Consider the following 21,657-nt stretch of genomic DNA (forward strand, 5'->3'; position numbering starts at 1 on the left):
CTACCATTTGCCAGGAGGAGCAATAGGTGGCCCTGCCAGAAAAGATCTCTCTCTCTCTCTCTCTCTCTCTCTCTCTCTCTCTCTGACCCAGCAACAGAATGCATAGCTATGGCAAAGCTGTGCTACACAACAGCTAATGAGCAAAAAAGTTATCCTTTCAGCAGTAGCTCTTCCTCCCTGCCAGGTCTTGCCCTGAGAAAAGTTTAGCACCTACTGAAGCCACAAGGGAGGGCAGTATATTAAGGTAATAAATAAATAAACAAACAAACAAATAAATAAATAAATGTTAATATAACCCAATATTCTTCCACCTTCTTTCATTTCTTAGGAACCTGTCTGTTTTTGCTCATGTGTGAATTTTGAATGTACCCCAATATTTTCCCCGAATAAATCTCCTTGAGTGTAAGCTAAATTGCCATCATTAGTAAAGGTTTCTCCCAGGGAAAGGACCCTGTAGAAAGTGGTAGAAAGATCTTGCATTACCCAGCCATTTGCAATATTCATAATTCCCCATAATTCCCTTTGAGGGATCCATTTTGGGTGATAAAAAGCCCTCACAACATGGATGAGAAAAGAAAAAGTAAGGGAGATACAGAAACAATGAGAGCCATAATGCAGCCAAGTGTTGGGAATTAAAAGATATGCTAAAAAAATAAGATTTATTTATTTTATTTTAAATTCAAGTCACAGAGCAAGAGCTAATGCGTTTTTAAAAAGGATATGTATTAATTACTGGATATAGAGAGAAATTCTGAAAGGGCAGGAAGTACGTTATTCTAGACAAGGGACCAAAACAACACCCTTAGCACCTTCAGAAATAGTGAATTGGTACTTTTATTATAAAGTTGTTTTAATAATAGCTGCATTGCAGCCTGCTTATGTTAAATATGTGTGTGTGTATATATATAAAGTGCCATCAAGTCACAGCTGATTTATAGTGACCCCATAGGCCTTTCAAAGTAAGTGATTAAGCAGAGGTGGTTTCCCATTGCCTTCCTCTCCAGAGTCTTCCTCCACGTACTGACCCTACTTTGGTTCTGAGATCTGACACCATCAAGCTCTAATATACCATTCCACATTTTGCAAGGTATAACATAGGATAAAGATTTGGCCAGCAATTCCACAACAGTCTTAGTTAATTAGGGATTATTCTGGTATGAAATTTGAGGAGCTGATTCATAGGCTTTTATGACAGGCAGAGGCACCTGTATTTAGAATGTGATACCTGTAAGAATACCTTACACTTTCCTACTTCAGCTGGGTAGGTTAGTTTTGAGTGGCAAAATTGTATAGGGGAGAATGACCATTCCCCTTTATCTAGCACCATGGCTCTGACCTGATTCCACACAGACACATGGTGATGCTTTTAAAGTTTAGACACCACAGCAGGATATTTGATAATGGAGTGCGGAAATATTGTACAATGCCCAGTTCAATACTCACATTCCTACAGAAGGGTTATTACTACTTAATGTTCATTTGATTGGAACTCTTCTACATAATTCTTGATTCAAATTTGTAGATATGGAGCATAAATACCATAACACTGGAACTTAGAGCTATACATCTTCAATTGGCCTGTCATAAGTGCCATGCCTGAGCATCATGTTGTAGCCACACACAATGAGGTAGGGTCTAGCAGCAAATGGTGTCTCCTTAATGGGGGAAGGAGGTGAAGAAGGACTAGGAATAAAATTGAGCACCTGACGTGTGAACACAGCGTGAGAAGCCAGCATGGAGGAGAATGATCAGTATAAAATGGTAGCAGGAAAGATTTGAGTAGATGAGGTCAAACAAAGGGCAAGAGCACAGAAGAGGAAAGGGAAAGTACTGTGAACAGAGCTTTGAGGAGCACCATCCACTAACAAATGGAAAGTATCTTCTAGTAAAGTTTAGGCAATCGCCTGGGTCAATAGACAAGTCTCATCAATCTCTCTGGTTTCATGTTGTTACACTAAATATCTAAGAACTACATTCAAACTAAGGTTGCTGTAATATATATAAATTGAGGGGATGGGTTGCCTTCTGCTCGTCACAGGCCTGCCCTCCTTCAATTTTTCCCTCACTGTACTCTAAGACCAGAAATGAGAGGAAAGGCTCTGAGACCAATACAATGGACAGGGGGAGAGTTCAGCACATTGAGGTGTTAAGAATGATCCCCACATGCCCTGCTTTGCGTTCCATAGCATTCCATTTGAAGACAGCCATTGTCAGGTATGATTGTAAGCATATTTTAAAAGTTCAAATTTAAACCTGAAAATTATTTAAAGTTAAAAATGGAAAGATTTTAGAGAAATTAAGACCTATTTGATATAAAGTTGTTGGCATTTTTAGTTAGTTTGTTCTAAGTAAACACACATAGACAGATACACATATAACCAATAGTTGTAGCTGTTTCTGTCTTACAAAGAGCTGGCATTGAACAGAGGTATGAAGACACCTTCCAAAGCAATTGGTTTGGCTTAACAAGGGTTGCCATAGATTCCTTAGGCTTTACTTGTGTGGGGCAATGGGCAACACCTAGGATTCTCCCCATTGAAGAGATGTTGGGCACTGTGAGTTATGGTCACCTGATCAGCAAGAGAAAAAGTGCTTGTTTGAAAATAGTTCCCTCCACTTTCAAACACTTTCCCTCTCTTTTGAGGTGTACATAGGGTGCAGGAAAATGATGTGCAACACCACAAGGGACAGCTGAGAACCTTTTCTCTTGTGTAGGCCCCTGGTGTGTGCATGGACTGGACCTTGAAGGATCACCTTAGCACAAAAGCTCTGTTTCCATGGCTGGAATTGCTGATCTGGAATGAAGCGGCATCTTTCCAAGATGAAATTATTGCACTTTATCCCAGGCAATGATAACTGTTGTCTTGCTATTAATAATTTTAAAAACAAACACACACATTACTTTTGGAAACCAACGTATTGGCTATTCACTGTAGGCCTTACTAAAACATACAATTAAAAATCCTTATTTTAGCAGCTATTTTAATCTAGGATCTGAAAGAGGCAGTGGCCATGAACAAGCTAGGCCCCCCGTAACGCTCACCGCCCCTTCCCTTTTCTGCCATTCCTCAGCAGGGATAAAAGTGAAACCCGAGCAGAAAATGTTTGTGGTGCCACTAGCTCTCAAGGGTTCCGTTGCCACAGTAACCGGAACACTTCATCAGCTCAGCTAACAGATGGCCAGTGAGCAACAGGCAGCATATGTTCCAATAAGCACTGACATCAGCACAGATGGAGGGTGGGCAGGAGGCTGGCCCTGAAACATAACCTGACATTTCCTTCTCACTTGGTGCTGCATTGTTATAGCTCACACAGGAAGATTAGCAGGGAAAAGTGAATAGCATTAGGGAATCTGCTCAAGAACCAATTACTAACACTTCAGTGCAGTTTTAGATTTTTACTTAACCAGAGTGCAACATTGTTAACAACATTCAGCTGCACAAAAGGAAATGCAGTGGGTTTTAACGACAGGGGCTTTATTTTCATCACAGGCAGGTTTTCCCAAGAACACTAATTAACAGGGATTGCCAAGTCCTAGGTGTCCTGATCTCTACAGCTTTAGTGATTATGACTCCCTTAAAAAAAGTATTTGTGTAAATATTTCAGATTTCTGCATAAATATTTTTAACAACAACCACACCTGGGAAAATTGGAGACGGGGAATAGATTTCTTTTTTATTCAGCTTGCTTGGAAATTAATATTTTTAAAATATTTGATAGGCTGTTGGATTGTATCCATAATGTGTTCTCATCATCATTGTAAGAAGCAACCAGAAACCCTTTGAAGGATTTAATAAAACCCTACAAAATTGTGGGGAGGTTTAACTTATAATTGTGCGGTACCAATCTTTATAACTTGATTTATGGGAGAAAATATAAAGGAGGAAAACTCTGTTTAAAAAACCGGACATAATGGGAAGCATGAGCATATAGTAAATGTTCATAATGCTGAAGGCTCAGGGAGGCTGCAATGAAAATCGGACAGAAACTTTCGGAACTCAGAGAACCTCATTTTTCAAATGTATTTATTTACTTTATTTATAGGCCACCTTTCTCACTGAGACTCATTGTGTCTGAGCCTTCTCATTCTAAAACAACACTGAATGGGAGAAGAGACTGCCAACCAGAGGCATGTTTTCCCTCCTCCCTACACAGCTGTAGGCAGCAGAGGAAAATTTATAAAGAGTAAGTAAAATATTCACACATGGCAGCTCTCTGATGTGCTCTAATAGGTATGCGGTGCCTTTCTCCCAATGATGCATGGGAGATTTTCACAGGCGCTTCTCTCTAATGCTAATGAGACTTCTACCTCCATCCATCTTCTGTATGTCAGTAGGAGAACAGACCTAAGGCGCTTTCACACTGCCTAGTAATGGGCCAATGGAGGGCTGCCTTGGGATGAATTCATTAATCTCTTGACTAACATCGTAAAATATGCTAAACCAAAAAAGGAACAAAACCCAACCTTAACAGGTAGGAACTCAAAAGTTTAGCTGAACAATAAAAATAATGTAAAACTTGTAAATTATTTATTATAGTACACAATTATTATATTATATATAGGATAGTATAGGTTGACTCAATTATTATATTATTATAGTACACAAAACAGAATAAAAACTTCTTAAAAACTATACCGAACTATTTTCATAGCTTTTCCTGACGCACATGAGATTACACTCTGAGTACAGAACTTAATGATAGCGAAGAGTGGTGACTTTAGGGACATAACATAGGAATTGGTCTCCAAAAAGGATAAAATGTATACATATTGGTTGGAGCCATAATTTACAGATCTCACTCAACCATTCAGCTACACATTATAGAGAGTTCTATATAAGTATATTTCTATATAGAGTGTATTATTATAATCCTGACCACTGAGGAAGACCCGGAAGGGTCGAAACGCTTTTGGTCCTTGGTTCTATGTGCTGTTAGTTCGGTATAGTTTTTAAGAAGTTTTTATTCTGTTTTTAATTGTGCACTATAATAAATAATTTACAAGTTTTACATTATTTTTATTGTTCAGCTCAACTTTTGAGTTCCTAACATCGTAAGATAGACATGGGTGAGCATTGTGGAAAAATAGGAATGACTACTAATAATACCTGTCAACCACATAACTCCCATCTTACTCTGCAGGTGATAAACACCCAACAAAACTGACCATGCTTGGTTAATGTTAACAGTCCATAAAGGGCTAGCTGATGAAGGGTTTCACTCTAAATCTAGATGCTCCTGTCCTAAGTATTTGTAAAAACAATATATCCCAAACAGACCACTGGAGGGAATGGAAGGTCCCCATTGTCAGAGAGGATTCTATGCATTGGTAAGAAAGGACAGCACTGGGCACAGAAACCTTATGATCTCTTATAATGATAGGCATTTGATTGGTTGGTTTGCCTTTTTGCTACCACATCCTCCACTCTTCTATAGTTCTCATTACTCATTACTCATTACTCATACTTGCAAAAGACTCTGATCTATGGGGGGGGGGATACTGCTAAATTCTAACAGATTTCTATAGGGCTACCAATTACCTATGATTCTCTTGTGGCACAGAGTGGTAAGGCAGCAGAAATGTTGTCTGAAAGCTCTGCCCATGAGGTTGGGAGTTCGATCCCAGCAGCCGGCTCAAGGTTGACTCAGCCTTCCATCCTCCCGAGGTCGGTAAAATGAGTATCCAGCTTGCTGGGGGCTAAACGGTAATGACTGGGGAAGGCACTGGCAAACTACCCCGTATTGAGTCTGCCATGAAAACGCTAGAGGGCGTCACCCCAAGGGTCAGACATGACTCGGTGCTTGCACAGGGGATACCTTTACCTTTACCTACCAATTACCTAATTCAATTAATCAATGAAATCTGCATATTACAAATGCATCTGCCTGACCCACCCCTTTCAGTTTGACTGGGAAACAAACAAGAATGGGGTTTCCTTCCAGTTTGTATTCAAGGCTAGCTACAGGCCTCTTCCCCAGCAAATCTTTTTAACAATAGTCTGAACCAATGCTCAATGCAGATAAAGGTCGGAGTGCCTTTTAAATCTGGATCTTCCACAACTCTCATAGGCCTTGAAGTTGTTGGAATATATAAGATCTAATATGCATAAATACAAGCGGTTAACTGGAAAATCCTGCAGGGGCAGTAAAAGGGACAGCTACCTAGAATAGCAAAGTTAGAGACCTCCGCTCTATTTCAAATAGTTCCCTTCTTGTCCCTGATTGGCTTACTGAGGTTTTCCAGGTTTTTCAGAGAACAATCTCTTCCTTTCTCCCAGACAGGCCTCCGCCTCTTCTTTCCCATAAAGTACCCTATATACTTGTGTATAGGCCTAGTTTTTCAGCACCTTTTTCACACTGAAAAGGCCCTCCTCGGCTTATATGCAGGTATATATGGTAATTGAAATAAAAGCCTGCTCCAGCCAGCCAATTGTTGCATTGACTTTTGCAAATGTGTACTGCAAGCTGAGCTTGCTCTGGCAACTTGCGGGACATCAACGGTATGACTGTGGGACTTTTTTCCCTTTTGCCTTCACTTCTTCCTCTTATTAATCACTTCTTCCAAACTATTTTTTTTGTTTCTGTGGATGGGGTGGGTTTTGGGGGTGCATTGGGATTTACTGTTTGTTTCTCCTAGTGTTTTTTCTTTTATCTGAAGGGCAGCATTGTTTGCCTTTTCTTCTTGGGGTCGTGTTTCTTTTAAAAGTTGATTTTTACAGTTCTTTCTTTCAGTGTTCAGTTTTACAGTTCTTTATTTCAGTGTTTTGTTCGGGGGGGGGACTGCAGTTAGAGTTGTCCATTCTCCCAGTTTGGTAGCTGTTGTACTTGTTGTAGTAGGTTGCCAACTTTGGGTATATTGTTCTGCCTTGGTTTGCTAGCCTGGGGGGCACTGTTTGGTTCTCCTGCCAGAGATGTTTTCAAAGAGCAGTTCTGTCAGAGCTCTCTCAGGGTGTCTGGCATCAAGAGAAGAAGGGAAGATAATTGCTAGCCACTTTCAGACTGCTTTGGTTAGTGGAAAGTGGAGTGCAAAAACCATCAGCTATTCATCCTCTTGACTTTTCTGTATTTGTTTGCGGAGAGGAGGCTGGATGGGAGAGCCTGTGATGATGGAGCATTTCCCACCCTCGGCTTATATGCGAGTCAATAAGTTTGCCCAGATTTTGTGCCTCGGCTTATATGCGAGTATATAGGGTATGTTATTTTCTTCAATAAATCTATTTTCTTCTGAAGCAGTGTGTTCTCAGCTTCTTTCTGCACATTAAGCCTCTGCCAACAAAAGTCACTCCAGGTCTCTTTCTTTATTGCCATAGTGTAGAATATATATTGTGAGAGGCAACAAGAAAGAAGATATCCCAACGGGAGGTTTAATTTTACTTATCAAACTATAGGTTACATACCACTTTTGCCCTAGCCGGGCACATGCAGGGTTAGTCCAGAGGAATGCACGCTTGCCGAGTCATCCAAGTTCAGCGTGCATACCAGAGAGTAGTCAAAAGTCTGGTCCGGGTCTTATACGAAGCCTTGACAGCCAACGTTCAAAGGAGAACCGAAGGGGAAGTCGTTAATCACACTGAGGTCCCGGAGAGTCATTCAGGAATAAATCCACAATACCTAGTCGTAGTTAGTTGTTGTATCAAGGGTCGTCAAGCCGGGAATCAGTCAGGCAGAGCTTCGCTGAGGCATAGGTGAACCAGAACCAGGTCAAGGTAACAGGTGGGCTTGTGCAAAAGTTGTACCCACACTGAGAAGCACTTTTGCTGTGCTTAAATGCAGGCTGAGCTGACAGGCTAAGTGGCTGCACCTGGTACTCAGTCTCCGTCCATTGAATCAGCTGCACCTGGGCCCCATCTAGCTTCCTCCCTTGCTCTAAGCCGAGCACTTTGACAGCGTGCTGTCAACGACGTTCGTCTGCATTCCCTCCTGTGTTCTGGAGAGGAGTCTGGACTGTGAAGGGGTGTTGCTGCAGGCTGAGGTGTTGCTGGCACAGAGGGCATGATGACTGCCCGGCTGGGACCTGGTTGTGTGTCCCTATCGGGGCTTGCCTCTTTAACCAGCATCCTGCTGCTTTGCCCCAGCTCCTCATCTTCCTCCTCCGAGGGATCTGGCAGAACAGGCTCTGGCATTGGTGCAGAGGCACCCTCTGGTGACGGGGCCATGACACTTACTTATTTACCATTCAAAAATTTAATTGTTCATTTAAAAGCCATATTACTTATTGACTGAAAAGCATTTAAAGCATCATTATTAAGATGAGGTACTTGGTGATCTCATGCAGTTGTTTAATGCAAATTTTATTAGTTTCTAAGGCAGTTTCTGTCTAGGAGGATGAGGCTAGTCAAATAGTGGTTCAAAAATCAAGTTTATCTTGTTCACAATAAGGATTTCTATTCAACTGAGCACATCATATGGTCGCAGCCAAGTCACCATAACCATGTTATTGAAAATTATTTGTAGCAAAATAGTATCCTGTAGCATTCATCATGTTGGTCTATATTCAGAATGTACACATGTGCATATTTTGCAAATGAACATACTTGACACTATAATGAGGCAGGCAAAACAAGCAAGGCTGGAATCTTAGGGAGATCAGCATGCATCTTCACTCTCAATCCAGCAAATTTTTTAGAGTAAATTTTTTTGCAGGAAAAATAATATGAGAGGGTGGGAAAGGGAACAGCCCCAGCAAAGCACTGCAAGCATTTACATCTGAACAACTGTATAAATAAGTATAGAGTCAGGCAGGTATAAGGGGCCATGTCTAGAATTGAGAGGTAAGCCACAAAGCTTCCCCCAACCCCAATAGGATCAAATAATTACTTGTCATTTTTTCTAATATGTAACATATGACTGTAGAAGCATGGGGAAACAGGGGAAGTGCCACTCCACCAAGCATGCTCAAATAATTCACACATAATTCAGACAGGTTTTAAATATTTTTAGGGTCTGAGGGTATGAACAGAGAGATTATTCCCCTCCTTCCCCCAGTTCACAAAACATATAACAGCAAGGAGATCAATCAACAATTCTTAGGAATAGAACTTTTTACCATTTCAAACAGACTTCCCATTGTACAGAAGATTTCTAAAGGCAGAGAGCTTGTGATTAAGGGTTTCTTCCCCCTTAAAAAAAAAGTCTGAAGTAAACTGCTCCAGCTATTATGTATGCCATCTGAACACTGTGGAAGATGGAGAGGATAGACATCAAATACATAAATCAATATATGCAGCTGCTCAACAGCAGCAGGAGGTAAAGGAAGGACAAAGAAACTGATGTTCTAAAGAAGCGTGCAAAGTGGCCCAGAAAGAAACCCTAAGAGTTCAGTGGACTACATGCTCAACCGCCAATAGGGTAAGATCTCTATCTCGATCACAGGATGACTCTCATCATGTGTTTGAGTTTGTTAAAGTTTGCCCTACAAAAGTCGAACTTGCATATCTGGGTATGAACTTCCTTATCCCCCATCTCAAAAGGAATTCTAGGAGGCCATGGTCACTCCTCCCTAAAGTCCCCTACCTCCTTCACCCCATCCACCAACTCCTGACTTTTGTTGAGTATTAAGTCAAGTATGGCCAAGCCTCTCATAGGTTCTTCCACCATCTGATAAATGAAATTGTTGACCAGGCAAGTAAGAACGTTGCATGACTCTGGGTGCTTAGCAGAGTTTGTTTCCCAGCACACATTAGGGAAATTGAAGTCACCCATAATTACAAGGTCCTGTTGCCCGGATATTCTATCAAGCTGTTCAGGTGGTCTGTAGTAGATGCCAACCACTATACTGTTTTTTCCTCTTTTATCTTCACCTAGTTAACTTCCACTGGAGTTTCACTCTCCTTCTCTAGTAATTCTTGACAGGAAATACCTCTCTTCGTTCTACCACCTCTTTGACCTTTTCCAGTTTTTTTGAACAACTCATCCATCCGCTACTGCATCCCATTCACAGGAACCATTCTACTAAGTCTCTTAAATACCTACTAAATCATATCTTTCTATCAACATGAGAAGCTCAAGCTCTTCCTTCTTATTGCCCATGGTTCAGACATTGGTATATAGGCTTCGGTTCCATTTCACCTGGCCCTCCCAGGTGGGCCACTGCTATTTGCTCTCCTAGATTAGAATCCCTTTGTTGGAAATCTCCTTCCCTCGTGGTATCACTTTAAAGCTCTCCTCATAAATCTCTCCAGGTTCCTGCCAAACACATTCCTCTTGCGTTTTGACAAGTGAAGACCATCGTGTGCTAGTATGTCTTCTTCTAGAACAGTGGTTCTCAACCTTCCTAATGCCGCGACCCTTTAATACAGTTCCTCATATTGTGGTGAGAATCATAAAATTATGCAAGTGTTCTTTCACAGAAATTAAAACAAAACTGACCAATGGCGTGAAGATCCATTGTTCACGATTGTATATAAATTGTTTTTTTCCCGGGGTTTCTCAGTTCAGTTCTGCCTCTTGTCCCACCATGACGATCTCGCTCTTTTCTGCTGCTCCAGACAGATGGCTGCAGTCGGAGAGGCAACAGTGGCAGTATGCCCCCCCCCTCCCGGCCAAGCTGCTCGCCCTGCTGCAACTCCTGTGAAAGGGTCATTCAACTCCCAAAGGTGTCCCGACCCCCCGGTTGAGAACCACTGTTCTAGAAAACCTATTTCATGGTTCCAGAATCAAAATCCGACCTGCCAGTGATTCATCTCCATTATCTTCAGTTATCAACTCATTCCTCTTCCTGTGACAGGTAGGATCCAAGAGGAAACCACTTGTGCTCCCAATCATTTCAACTACCTCCCAAGATCTTCATAGTCAGCCTTAATATATTTGTGTTCACAGTCATGTTATTCATTCCCACGTGGACCATCACAAATGTTTTGATCAGTTTTGACATCCAGTCTATAACATCTTTAATCTTTGGCTCTGGCGAGCAACACACCTCTCGGACTAGGCCTAGCCATGTGACGTTCCATGCCTCTCAGCAGAGAGTCACTGATGACAAACATTTTTCTTTTTCTTCCATTGCAATTTCTCCTATTCCCATGCCCTCATCACTCCTCCTTTCATTTTGTTTTGATTCCTTCTCTGTTCTTGTTGCTACTTTCATCTCCCCAGCAAGGACATCGAATCTATTCCTGTGATCCAATGGCCATCTAGCTTGATGCCTTTGGGCTCATGTTGTAGCAGTAAGGGGAGGCTCCATAGGGAAGTCACCCCCCCCCCCATTCTCCTTTGGACTGATCTCTTCATCCCTATGCAGGTTTGCACAGCTCCTGTCAATGAAATCCTCCCCTTACTTGTTTTCATGTAGGGGTTTAACCCTTTTCTCCTGGCCCCTAATCTTTTCTTCTAAAAGTCCTGTAAGTTTACACTTATGGCAGTAGCAGTTCATCCTGCCTTCAGGGAGGAAAACAAACATGACACACTCCTTGCAGCTGTCTGGATATGTGCCTTGAGTATCCATTATTGTCTTTCAAATAGTTCCCTTCACTCTAGGATCTTTACCTTTCAGATAAAGATGTTAGGGTGGTCTAGGCAAATGCTTAGGGAAAGAGCCATAGGCTCTCAGCCTTTGCCTAATATCTATTTGCCATCTACAAAAAAATTAAATTGTGGTTAGTAAGGATGCTATTTTAAACTGAGATATGCCTGAAATAGTTTCCTGAATAATGTAATTTCCTGAATAATATATTGAATTACTCGTTTAACTTTTGAGTTATTAATCAGGACCAGTTATTTATTTATATTTATTTATTACATTTCTATACTGCTCTCCCTTGCAGCTCAGGGCAGTTTACAATAAGAGTTCAATGCTCACAATTCTCTGTGATGCTGGTACAATACAGAAAATATATCAACATTTAATGACACAGTATTATCAACAGAGCACTATAGCTATCAACCTTGCATCTCCAGAGCAGCTGTAAACAATTAATAAAATCTTGATATGTTGTTGTTGTTATGTGCGAAGTCGTGTCCGACCCATCGCGACCCCATGGACAATGATCCTCCAGGCCTTCCTGTCCTCTACCATTCCCCAGAGTCCATTTAAGTTTGCACTGACTGCTTCAGTGACTCCATCCAGCCACCTCATTCTCTGTCGTCCCCTTCTTCTTTTGCCCTCGATCACTCCCAGCATTAGGCTCTTCTCCAGGGAGTCCTTCCTTCTCATGAGGTGGCCGAAATATTTGAGTTTCATCTTCAGGATCTGGCCTTCTAAAGAGCAGTCAGGGCTGATCTCCTCTAGGACTGACTGGTTTGTTCGCCTTGCAGTCCAAGGGACTCGCAAGAGTCTTCTCCAGCACCAGAGTTCAAAAGCCTCAATTCTTTGACGCTCGGCCTTCCTTATGGTCCAACTTTCGCAGCCATACATTGCAACTGGGAAGACCATAGCCTTGACTAAACGCACTTTTGTTGGCAGGGTGATGTCTCTGCTTTTTAGGATGCTGTCTAGATTTGCCATAGCTTTCCTCCCCAGGAGCAAGCGTCTTATAATTTCTTTGCTGCAGTCCCCATCTGCAGTGATCTTGGAGCCCAGGAAAATAAAATCTGTCACTATCTCCATTTCTTCCCCTTCTATTTGCCAGGAATTGAGAGGGCCGGATGCCATGATCTTTGTTTTCTTGATGTTGAGTTTCAAGCCAACTTTTGCACTCTCCTCCTTCACCCGCATCAACAGGCTCTTTAGTTCCTCTTCACTTTCTGCCATTAGAGTGGTATCATCTGCATATCTGAGGTTGTTGATATTTCTCCCTGCAATCTTGATCCCAATTTGTGACTCCTCTAATCCCGCATTTCTCATGATGTGCTCTGCATACAAGTTAAATAGGCAAGGCGACAGTATACAGCCTTGCCGAACTCCTTTCTCAATTTTGAACCAGTCAGTGATTCCATGTTCAGTTCTCACTGTTGCTTCTTGACCTGCATATAAATTTCTCAAGAGACAAATAAGATGCTCTGGTACTCCCATCTCTTTAAGAACTTGCCACAATTTGTTGTGCTCCACACAATCAAAGGCTTTAGCATAGTCAATGAAGCAGAAATAGACGTTCTTCTGGTACTCCCTAGCTTTCTCCATGATCCAGCGTATGTTGGCAATTTGATCTCTAGTTCCTCTGCCTCTTCGAAATCCTGCCTGTACTTCTGGAAGTTCTCGGTCCACATATTGCTGGAGCCTAGCTTGTAGGATTTTGAGCATAACTTTGCTAGCATGAGAAATTAGTGCAATGGTGCGGTAGTTTGAACATTCTTTGGCATTGCCCTTCTTTGGGATTGGAATGTAAACTGACCTTTTCCAATCCTGTGGCCATTGTTGAGTTTTCCAAATTTGCTGGCATATTGAGTGTAGCACTTTTACTGCATCGTCCTTTAAGATTTTGAATAGTTCAACTGGAATGCTGTCACCACCACTAGCTTTATTGTTGCTCAGACTTCCTAAGGCCCATTTGACTTCACATTCCAGGATGTCTGGCTCCAGGTCAGTAACTACCCCATTGTGGTCATCAGGGATGTTAAGCTCGCTCTTGTATAGTTCTTCTGTATAATTTTGCCACCTTTGTTTAATCTCTTCTGCTTCTGTGAGGTCCCTACCATTTTGGTCCCTTATCATACCTACCTTTGCATGAAACGTTCTCTTCATATCTCCAATTTTCTTGAAAAGATCTCTGGTCCTCCCCATTCTATTGTTTTCTTCTATTTGTTTGCACTGTTCATTTAAGAAGGCATTCTTATCTCTTCTAGCTTATCTCTGGAATTCTGCATTCAATTGGGTGTATCTTTCTCTTTCTCCCTTGCCTTTCACTTCCCTTCTCTCCTTAGCTATTTGTAAAGCTTCCTCAGACAGCCATTTTGATTTCTTGCATTTCTTTTTCTTTGGGATGGTTTTAGTTGCTACCTCTTGTACAGTGTTGCGAACCTCCGTCCATAGTTCTTCAGGCACTCTGTCTATCAGATCTAATTCCTTAAATCTATTTGTCACCTCCACTGTGTATTCGTCGGGGATATGATTTAGTTCATACCTGAGTGGCCTAGTGCTTTTCCCTACTTTCTTCAATTTAAGCCTAAATTTTGCAACAAGAAGCTCATGATCTGAACCACAATCAGCTCCTGGTCTTGTTTTTATTGACTGGATAGAACTTTTCCATCTTCGGCTGCAGAGCACATAGTCAATCTGATTTCTGTGTTGACCGTCTGGTGATGTCCATGTATAGAGTCGTCTCTTGGGTTGCTGGAAAAGAGTGTTTGCTATGACCATTGTATTCTCTTGACAAAATTCTACCAGCCTGTGCCCTGCTTCATTTTGTACTCCAAGGCCAAACTTGCCTGTTATCCCAGTTATCTTTTGGCTTCCTACTTTAGCATTCCAATCCCCCATGATGATAAGCACATCGTTTTTGGGCGTTGCTTCTAGAAGGTGTTGTAGGGCTTCATAGAACTGATCAACTTCATCCTCTTCAGCAGCAGTGGTTGGGGCGTAGACCTGGATCACTGTGATGTTGAATGGTTTGCCTTGGATTCGAACTGAGATCATTCTGTCATTTTGGAGATTGTATCCCAAGACTGCTTTTCTTACTCTCTTATTGATTATGAAGGCTACTCCATTTCTTCTGCGAGATTCTTGTCCACAGTAGTATACCTGATGGTCATCTGAATTAAATTCACTCATTCCTGTCCATTTTAGTTCACTGATTCCTAAAATGTCGATGTTCAGTCTTGTCATTTCTTGTTTAACCACGTCCAGCTTGCCTTGATTCATGGATCTGACGTTCCAGGTTCCTATGGAATAAAAATCTTTACAGCATCGGACTGTCTTTTCGCCACCAGTTACTTCCACAACTGAGCGTCCTTTCGGCTTTGGCCCAGCCGCTTCATTCATTCTGGCGCTACTCGTACTAGCCGTCTGCTCATCCCCAGTAGCATATTGGACACCTTCCGACCTGAGGGGCTCATCTTCCAGCGTCATATCGTTATGCCTATTGGAACTGTCCATAGAGTTTTCATGGCAAAGATACTGGAGTGGTTTGCCATTTCCTTCTCCAGTGGATCACCTTTTGTCAGAGCTCTCAGCTATGACCTGTCCGTCTTGGGTGGCCCTGCACGGCATAGCTCATAGCTTCACTGAACTACGCAAGCCCCCTTGCCACAACAAGGCAGCGATCCTTGAAGGGGGAAAATCTTGATATATTGCGTGCTATTATATTTATATTCTGTATCCATAGAAAATAAATTGATTAGCAGAAAACCAACAACTTTTTAAATTCTAAATTAAATTTTCTCATGCATCCTGTTGTTTAATATAATTGTTTTTGCCCTGTACCAAATTCATATATTCAAACTTTCACATCATTTGAAATATAAATGGGAGAGGGAATCCCGCAGCTGATTGATCGCTCTATGGGTCCCGCCCTATAGAAGAAGAAGAAGAAGAAGAAGAAGAAGAAGAAGAAGAAGAAGAAGAAGAAGAAGAAGAAGAAGAAGAAGAAGAAGAAGAAGAAGAAGAAGAAGAAGAAGAAGAAGAAGAAGAAGAAGAAGAAGAAGAAGAAGAAGAAGAATTGGGTCTTATATGCTGCTTTTCTCACCAGAAGGTGTCTCAAAGTGGCTTATAATCACCTTCCCTTTCCTCTCCCCACAACAAACACTGTAAGGTAGGTGAGGCTGATCAAGCCCTGATATTACTGTTTGGTCAAATCAGTTTTATCAGTGCTGTGGCGAGCTCAAGATCACCAAGCTGGCTGCATGTGGGGTAGCGAGGAATCAAACCTGGCTCACCAGATTAGAAGTCTGCACATCCACACAAGCCATGGCATCTGATTGCCTGTTTCCATCATATGCTGTTAATGGCATGATACAGGTGGTGGCATGGGAACTGGGAAATTGTTTTTGGTTTTTGTCTGCCACCTGTCTTACTTGGTTATTCAGGGGGGTTGATTGCTATGCTTTCATTGGAGGAGGGGAGGTTGTTTTTAGTGTTTTTATTGTATTTATTGTAGTAAAGGCTGTTTGCTTCATTTGTAAGTCGTCCCAAGCCGACTTGTTGGGAGGGGCAGGGTATAAGTTTAATAATAAATAAATCCAAAACACTTATCTGAAACATTTTTCTAATTAATAAACATATTTAATTACTTTCCAAAGATCGTAGAATTTAGTTGCCAAATAATAGATAAACATTAATGTTACCTATTTTAAACTATGAAAGAAGAAAAATGATATTTGCTATTAATGTCTATCATCTAGTTTCTGTTATAATTTTAATTATTATTTTATCAAACATAAAATATTTAATTTTCTGATTGGACAATATTCCCACCATTACCACATCTCTTTTCCCCACAACAGAAATTATTTAAAATTGTTCAAAATTGAAATAATATAAGGCATTTTCATTGTCTTTTTTATTTGTGATAGTATATATAAAAATAGTTGATTCACAGCCTTAATTAAATAGTATATTTATCATTGCTGTCTTCATCAGATCTTCTTTAACCAACATTGCCCAAATTATAAATCCAAATTTTATATAAAAACATTAATTCACCTTTTATAATAATAATTTTCACTATCAATTTCATGTATGTATATGTTCCCCATAAAAATTTAAATCTTAGTCTCATTCTTCCAGTTAATCATTATGATTTTTAAATTATATATTAAAATAAAACAGTGATATCATAAGATTTTTCATTGGCATTTCAATTGATCCAAATTTAATATAAAAACATTAAGTCATCCTTTGTTCTAAAAGATTTTTACTACTTTAGATATTTTCTACCAGTAAATTGTTTGTTTTCATGTGTGTTGCATCCAGCATATTTCCAGACTCTGTTCTTTGTTTAGTTGTAGCCAAGACATATCTTGTAGTGCATATTATTTTTCTTTCTGGTTCCATTTGTTCATTTCTATATAAGTTTTCTTCCATCTTCCTTCTATAAGGAAATTTGTTGATTAAAGTTTTATTACAGGTTTAAGAGTTTTCTACAGTTTCCAGTCTGAAATTTGTGGAAATTCCAATTTTTTACTTTCTGTTCTGATTCAAGAAGCACAGATCTTTGGTACTTTTGGCTCCCTTATAAGCCGGAAAACTCTTGGTCGTGCTCCTCATTCACGCTCAGTGGAACAGCAGGGACAAAATGTAAGGCATAGAAGATATTGCCCAACTGTATTTGCTACTGATAATAGAAAAATGTCAAGTGTTGTTTGCTGCAATGACATCTTTTCCCTCATACCCTATTCCCAAAAGTCTCCTGGGGGTTATAGACAGGATCCTAAGAATCAAGAATGGCACTCACTTATTACCACATCACTCACTACTGCCACCGTCCCCACCCACTCTTCTCCTTCCCACATTGCATAGGCCAGCATCCCTTCCCTTGGAGACACTAACACCTCCCTTTCTATTATATTAACCAGGACTGTAGTTCTAGTTACAGTTGCGGACTTCCTGGTGGGGCCTGGAGCTCTCCTGAAGTTATAGATGACCAACAGTCTACACTGCAATCCGTTCTCTTGGAGAAAATAGCTGCTTTGGGAGGGTGGTCTCTATAGCATAATACCCTCCTGAGGCCGCTCCCCAAGCCTTATCACCTCCAGTCTCCATCCCCAAATCTCCATAAATTTCCTAATTTGGAGTTAACAATCCTAGCTGTAGTAGTACTGCTTGACATGGAAAGGAAAAAGGCCTTCAAAGCCGCCCCTAACCACTCTGAAAGCAGAGCTTAGCTCTCCTCCCTCTTCCTGTAGTGATGATAGGGTTAGTACCCAAACATACACTCAACCCTCAGCTGCTCTGAATATTCCCCTTTAACAGGGAGAAAATCAGGTTTCTGTTTCAAAGGGAAATTCTCAGGAATGCCATGGAGCATTCTCAGAATGACAATGTCAGGTAGATGATCCATGAGGGGGAAATCCTGTGTAGAAGCAGCTCCTGTTTTCATAGCCTGATATGTTTGTGATTTTTACTGTTTTATTGCTATTCTTATCTGTAAAATAAAAACTGGGTTGTTTTTTTTCCCTTTCTATATGAAGTTTTGAGCAGAGGACCAGACCAGACACTGTAAAGTGGCAGTCTCATGCCTGAGGAGGTTTATATCACTGGGAAACTCCTGGTATAAAACACATTACTGCAGTTTTGGGCACTATAAACTCATCTTAGATACTGGAAAAGCAAGAGCCAATGCTCTGGAAAGAGCACATTTTGCTTTGCCTTGAAGCCATTTGCCAGCATTGCAGGTGCCCGAAAACAGCAGGGGCAACCCCCCTCCCCTTTACTTAAGTTGTAAGGCCAAAAGACTGAATGGTTTGTAATGAAGGTATATTGTAACATTTCTCACCAGGTGGCACTTTGTTAGCAACAATTAGATCCTGATTGATCTTTGAAGGGCTAATTCTTACGTGTTTTGCAAGGGTCCTAGAAGGAGCAAGTGTTGAGTGGGAGCACTTTAAGAGTATTAGTGGGAGAAAAAAAAAGAATAGAGCCTCAAGACATTTGCAATACAATGACTGTGTCTCCTTTGCACCCCCTTAGCAAGCATTAGTTAGCACAGTAATTTGCTCTTACTCCTGTTATTATCCCCTCGGGCACTAATGGTCACTTTATTAATTAGTTGAAAATTGTATTCTAGGTCAAATGGCAGCTTTGTTCCTCCATTGTTACAAATTGCTACTGGTAGGCCCCAATAAGAGGGAGCATTGCCACAAAATGGGAATGATCCTTTGCTTTTTAAGATAAAGGCTGTGGGCCAGCTGCGCTTTCCAGGACCACAGAAGGGATTTCAGCATTTCTAAGCCAGTCTTTCCCAAGACTGGTTTTTAAGCAGTCACCATCACTTTGTTGGTAAGATCTCTAATCACAGTCAGATCATGTTTTTTACAAAGCAAGATTTTCCAAATGCTTTGCTTCTCTGTTATTTGGTGACTGGAGCAAGGTTTGAAAAATTATACAAAATTGCATTATTGGGGATTGGCATTTGTGCAGTAATGGTCCCTTCTATAGTGGTCACGTCACCATAAACTGCCATAGCACATCTTATTTGATACCAGAGTTTGTAACAAAGCTTCTGCAGCATTTCAGTATATTAACATGTCTCTGTCCACATAGCAATTAGCCAGATGTTCTTATTCTCACTGTCAGTTCATAGTCAGTTCTCACTGATGGTCAGTTCATAGTCTGTGGAAGAGTGCTTGCACTCGAAAGCTCACACCTTGAATAAATCTCTGTTGGTCTTAAAGGTGCCACTGGACTCTGGTTTTGTTTTGTTGCAAATGGAGGTGCACCAACATCAACTTAGTCATTCAGGTCTATGGAATGCCCTTTCCATGGTCATCACTGAGGCTACACCTTAGAAGTGCTTCTGCCCAGCTAGGGCTGCCAGATTGCAATTCTCCTGGAATTTCAACCGATCTCCAGATTACAGGGCCCATTCCGCACAAGGACCAATGTTGCTAATTGGTTTCACAAAGCGGAAACGCTATTTTAAATAGTGTAATCTCGGCGTTCCGCATACCTTCATTTGTAGTGGAATCCATAGCGTTTCATTCGTTCCCAACAGGTTTCCGGTCTCGCAGGAATCGCTAGGAAGGAGGCGATTTTTTTCTGTGCTTGTTCCCGCCCCTGGCCGTCAATCAAACGGAACAGCCAATGGACGGTTGTTATCATGCTCCCGGAAAGCCCCTTTCCCTTCAAGCACAGTTTTTTTTAAAAAACACACGTGTTGCAACGAATATGCCTTGATTCTTCGCAACGTAGAGACCCATCTAGCTGGCATGTGAGCTGGTGATTCATCATTACTACGCTCCCCCAAGTGGGAAAAAAAATCCCCCCTCCTGCACGGGCGCGATTTTTGGCTGAAATTAAGCAAAATGATTGGGAGGAGGGTTGTGCTAAGGGATTTTTCAGTTTAGAAAAAAGATGGCTACGGGGGGGGGGCATGACAGAGGTCTCTAAGGTAATACACTTCAATGCTAGTGGCTGTGGGTGGGGGGCAATACTGGGGCAGAGGCTTTGGCATCTGTAACCTTGCTGGGGAGTCTGGTTAGTCATGCTGGCATACCAGATGTTGGACTTTATTAGGTTGTGAACTCCAATTTGGCAAATTCCAGGAGACAAAGGAGTTCCCACAATGTATAAAGAGATATTAAAAAAGTCAAATCCAAACAAAATGAATTAAATCATAAATAAAAACAAACACATTATCAGCTGGAACTTTGGCCATGAAGAACTTGAGAAAAAGGGAATTTTGGTTAAATAAACCTAAGTGTTCCCAGTACCTTGTTCAATATGGGGGCAACATTTTTGGTGAAATTTTTCTTTCCAGAAAGAAGCTTTGTTGAAAATGGCTTGAGAGATGTAGAGGAGGAGAAAATTGTTCTTTCTTTTTAAAAAATGTATTACATAAACACATGATATACAAACAAAACTAAACATATACAAAGTAAAGACCCTTCTTACAAGGTAATATAGCTTAAACATTATTGACCTCCAAATCAACTCTGCCTGTTGTACATATTTCACATTCCTTAATACTGTCAGTGTAAGCAACTGATAATGTCTCTAAGAATAAACTTAAATCTCCTTCCGCTTTTTCTCCCTCTCTCCTTAATTTTAACAAAGATCTTCTACATCTGTTATCTAAGTCCTCCATTCTATCTTCTAATTCCGTTATCTTATCATCATCCCTGTGACCAGGGCCAGTTTATCCATGTAGCATATACTACAAACTCTGCACTTCCAGGGTCCCCACCTGGTGCCTTCCCTCCATGGAACAGGGCTGTGACCTCTCTCATCCCCCCTCCCCCCGCGCCATCCCCTCTTAAGGACAGTTGGAGTGTCACCCCTTTCTACTGTGGGAGGCTCCTCCACCCCCAGTCTGGCTGCTCCCACAACTGTACTCTGCTAGGGCCCTGCAAATCCTTAAACTGGCTCTGGTTCTATGGGCCCCTTAGGTTATCCTTAAACCACTCCTGTCAGTGACCAACAGCTTCATTAATTATGGTTTGTTTCTAAGAGCTCTAATTTGTTTTTAATTCCATCAATTACATCTTTTTATTTAATTCTGCCAAATTAAGCAATGTTACTGCAACTTTCTTTTCATTAAGTTGCAATCTATCAATTGCTAGAACCTTGTTATTAAGCATTACAACACTTTCTTCAATTCTTTTCAATAACTTTGTCTCAAAAGCCTTCAGTTCCAACACAAGTAACTCTCAGACACTTTCCAGAGCATCTGATGGATGGGAGGAACAGGCTGGGATGGTTGCAAGGTTTTCTCTCTACAGGGTGGTGTGTTTGGATAGAGACTGCTTCCAGCCATTGTGCTCTCTTCTCTCTTGCTCAGCAGGCTGGTATGAGCTCTGGGCTGGCTGCAGAGTCTTCTCCCCATGTATTCCTTCCCATCAGTTCCTGAGGAGGAGCTAATTGCATATGAACCTGTGCAAAAAGTGACAGCTAGAAAGGGCTAATGCCAATATGATATGACAGACAGAGCACTATGAATCATGGGAAGTCAACCTGTAGTGTGTGTAACATAGTCATGGTAATGACAGGGAAAAAAACATTTCAACCAGTGTATTCCCAAATGAAAATAACTGAATGCCCCACTAAGCACACAAGTACCATTGCTTGTGGTATTAAAGACAAAGAATTTTTCCCCTGAGCCTGGATGCTGCAGAGAAGGGCAGAAGAAG

Source organism: Paroedura picta, chromosome 1 (assembly GCF_049243985.1).
Source record: "Paroedura picta isolate Pp20150507F chromosome 1, Ppicta_v3.0, whole genome shotgun sequence".
NCBI lineage: Eukaryota > Metazoa > Chordata > Lepidosauria > Squamata > Gekkonidae > Paroedura > Paroedura picta.